We start from the raw sequence: 2,707 nt of genomic DNA on the forward strand, positions 1-2,707 counted from the left end.
CAAAATTTAACATTTCAATAGGGATTCATATTTTATTGCCACAGATTGAAAAATGAAGGCTTATTTATTAAAAGGTTTGGAGATAAAGAAAAAGAAGGGGAAAGAAAAGCCATTACAGAATTGTTGTGAGTAGTCTAAGTCCCACTTAAAGCTTCACACAAACAGAAATGAGCTGTGTTCTCACACTGATCCTGCAACAAAACCCCTATGTACAAAAAAAAACAAAATTAGCAATGTGGGTGATATTTGATAAGTGTGTGTTTCATAGCAATTTCACATTGTAAAAATGAGTCTGAAAGGCAGGCAAAATGGGATTAATAGCCCAGTTTGAAATGTGGCATCTTGTAAAACGGCTGATGACCATACAAAGTGTGACTGTAACTCTGAGTAAGCCACTTTCCACAGAAAACACTCATACTTCATTATTAACTATGATTGCTTAATAGCACTGGTTTCGTTTCTCGCTTGTGTTTCTTGATGTCATTAATATCTTGTTACCAAACATTATGTATGGTAGGAACTACTTAGGGATCTCATGTGGGAGCAATTCTATAATGTCAAGTGTAACTACAAAACATTTATGAGCCCACACTTTCTCAAAGGTACCTAGATAATTAAGTAAGTAATCTTACTAGACTGGTTTAAATTACTGCTGCGTAGTTCACAGTTCTTAGGAGACTAGCTGGCTGGCTGTTTGTTTGTTTGTTTGTTTGTTTGTGTCTGTGAAAACATATCACAGGATGATAGTAAAACTTGGTATTGTGAAATGGTAGACAGAGTTATGCCTGGTGTGTGCTGTGAACTTGGCAAATGTTGTCCATGGTTATAATGACCTGCTCACCAAAGGGCTCCATCAGCGATCATAACTCTGCAGCTGGTTTAACGTTGAAGACACCACTCCAGCCTGTCTGGGACATCAGGTCTACATCTAATGATGTGAATGCCCATCCTGGGCTAGTGTCAGCCAAGTGTTTGCTCTTACTGGTTAGTACAACTCTCCCCAATTTAACTTTCACTCCTCTTCATAGTCCAACAACCACTAGCTTCCTACTAAGTATCACTCTCATGTTTTCCCTTCTGTTATCATCTACATTGTGGTCCTAAGACACTCAGTTGAAACTCCCACATCTTCAGTACTTTCCAGTCAAGTCTCTTCTGTCTTTGTCCCTACATGGATGCTGCCACCTCTTCCACGAACCACCCCCCTTCCTTCACTTCTAAGTTCCAGTCTCCTTTAAGTTCTTGCAAGATGATGTCCTCTCAATCTGCATGTTACTTTTCTTTGTTAAGACTTAGTATTGTTGTAGATCAAAAGCATTTTGGAGACAGGAATTTTGTTTTGCACATCTTTTATTCTTGTCTATTATGTTACGATGATTTGTCCAAAGTGCTCAAATTCTGGTTGAACTGGATGGAAAACTCTAGTAGTAAGGCAATATTGTAATATATTCTGTACCAGTACTGATATTGTTTGTGTCATCCTCTTAGACTTGACGATTCAACTTTATTTGACATTCAGCTGGTTAGTTCTCCTCCACATTGACCGTCTGTAGATTTTTGAATGTGGTAACAGGCATGTAAGCTACCAGTGTGTAGAGCTTGTTTGGTGAAGCCTCACCTTCATTATGTTTTCTGGATAAACTTACTCAGATGCAATACAGAGCATTCCTTATTCCTTTGATCCAGACAGCATTATTGAGCCTGGTTTCAATGTGCACATCTGGAGTCCTCATTTCCTCCCTTGCCAAATTCCAGATTTCTTGGAGTGCCCAAGGGACATGCTTCTTGAATCCTACTCTATGGATGCACTTGTGAATTTTGATGATGTATTCTTGGGTCACCACCTCCTTGAGATCAGATCGCCTCTTCTTCTCACCACCCTTCTTTATGGGCACCATTCTGCTGGGCCCAAATTGGAAAGACCACCTTGATGATTCTCAGTGTTCAATGAGAATAATAAAAACTATCTCTATACCTAGAGGGCTGGGGTTCTTGAAATATTTTATTTAGTTCCTGACTGCCCCAGTCCCATGGGGCACTGAACTGGGATCAGAAGACCTGGAAGAGAGAGCTGGAGAACAGGGGACACAAAGAACAAGCAGCTTGTCTATAGGCTGATCAAACCGCTGATTTTACTTTTTTCACACAGGGGTTATATATACAAAAAGGCAAAATGTGGGGAAGGGGATGACGCAGGAGCATAAGTGTCCAGGGGGAATACAGATATCTTCCAGAACACAGTGTCAGCTGGGTGAAGGTTCAGAGGACAGTTCACTATAACTCCACCTATGATTCACTTGTCCTTATCTAAGTTGGTACTATCCGCCAAGTCTACCCAAGGTCTATGACTATCAGCAAGACCTATGACTACTTGTTCCTATCCAGGCTGGTAAATTTCCACCAAAGCTTCCTGTTTACAATATCTTATAGTTATCTGTTTCAGTGTTTTTCCACAGAGACCCTAGACTTTGTGTTAGGAGGCAGACTTAGGCCTATGGCTGATTTTAGGCCTTCAGTGTATAAGCAAAGCTGCCTCTGACACCTAACAATTTTTATATTTTTTTCTCCTTAACAAAATTAATTTGCATTAAATCATAGGTTTTTAAACCCAAATTTTTACAGTGTTATCTCTAAACTTTGACTATGTTAAATCACATTTAGTTCCTATTTTGTTTACATTTGATATTTGCCCATTGCTACTGTCATA

General features: G+C 39.4%; 1 pseudogene; it reads right to left on the reverse strand.

Moving 5' to 3' along the window:
- Nucleotides 1-1,523: 1,523 nt before the first annotated feature.
- LOC117721942 (large ribosomal subunit protein eL31 pseudogene) lies at nt 1,524-1,898 on the reverse strand (annotated as a pseudogene).
- Nucleotides 1,899-2,707: the final 809 nt, after the last annotated feature.

The sequence above is a fragment of the Arvicanthis niloticus genome, chromosome 16 (assembly GCF_011762505.2).
Source record: "Arvicanthis niloticus isolate mArvNil1 chromosome 16, mArvNil1.pat.X, whole genome shotgun sequence".
NCBI classification, from domain to species: Eukaryota; Metazoa; Chordata; class Mammalia; order Rodentia; family Muridae; genus Arvicanthis; species Arvicanthis niloticus.